The sequence below is a fragment of the Crocodylus porosus genome, unplaced genomic scaffold, assembly GCF_001723895.1.
Source record: "Crocodylus porosus isolate Cpor-Errol unplaced genomic scaffold, CroPor_comp1, whole genome shotgun sequence".
Classification (NCBI taxonomy): domain Eukaryota; kingdom Metazoa; phylum Chordata; order Crocodylia; family Crocodylidae; genus Crocodylus; species Crocodylus porosus.
In genome coordinates this window covers 12,052,042-12,053,241 of record NW_017728910.1, presented here as the reverse complement: position 1 = coordinate 12,053,241, position 1,200 = coordinate 12,052,042, and positions in this window count along the sequence as shown.

Genomic DNA, 1,200 nt, shown 5'->3' with positions numbered 1-1,200 from the left:
AGTTCATAGGCTCATCTGTGAAAAGTGGTTTGTAAATTCAAACAAGCACTGAACCTTGCTAACCTCATCACCAGATGTCAACTTCCTACATCCCAAAACACACTGAATGGATCCAGGCCGTGCCATGACAAGACATGCAAAACCTGCCAACAATATCTCCAGTATGGAGATATCTTCACAATACAATACATATGTCCATGAAGGCAGCAAGTGCCTGGATGGAAAATATATAGGAGACGCCAAGCAACAACTGCACACCAGCATGAGCGCACACCAAAAATCTATCAAAGACAAGAACAGAACACCACCTGTCTCCAGTCTCTCAGGCCTGATCCTCAATGGGAATTTACAAAAAAATTAAAAAGGAAATTGGTGCAGATGGAGTGAGGAGGGTGGCACTCATGCTGTCTGTACCTGGGACTTGGGGAACCCCAGCAGTGGGAGGTTCACTGTCAGGAACATCAGCTGCTCCACCAGACTAGGATCCAAACAGGTTGAGTGGGGTGTCACTACGTCCCCAGCAATGCTGAACACGCTCTCACTTGGACCACTGGTCGGTGGACAGGACAGGGGTTCCTGGGCAACTGTGGCCAGATCTGGCCACACCTGGCTGCTGCTTGCTCAATAAGGCCAAGGGCTTGCACAGCAGTGGCTCCATGTCCTTGGCAAGATAGGCAGCAACCAAGGCCTGAGCGCTACCTGCCTGACGGTGGCATCTGGTGCCTCTGGACCCCGCCATGGAAGCCATGCCCTTGGCCCACATTGGCAGTGCCGGTGGTGGAGGAGGAGACTGGCTGGTGGATGGCATTCTGGCATGAAAAACATTTCAACTGTCCTCGTTTCATTTCGAGACTGTATCAAAGCCCTTCATTTCATTTCAACTTCGTTGTTTTGAGCTCGAAATAAGTCAAAACCTGCAGCATCCTTATAGGCTTGGCAGTGTTATGCTGACTACCACTACAGAAGAAAGAGACTTGGGGGGTCATGGTTGACCACAAGATGAACATGAGCCTGCAATGCGATGCTGCAGCTAGTAAAGCAACCAAAACGCTGGCTTGCATCCATAGATGCTTCTCAAGCAAATCCCAGGACATCATTCTCCCCTTGTATTTGGCCTTGGTGAGGCCACAGCTGGAGTACTAAGTCCAGTTTTGGGCTCCACAATTCAAAAAGGATGTGGAGAAGCTTGAGAGAGTCCAG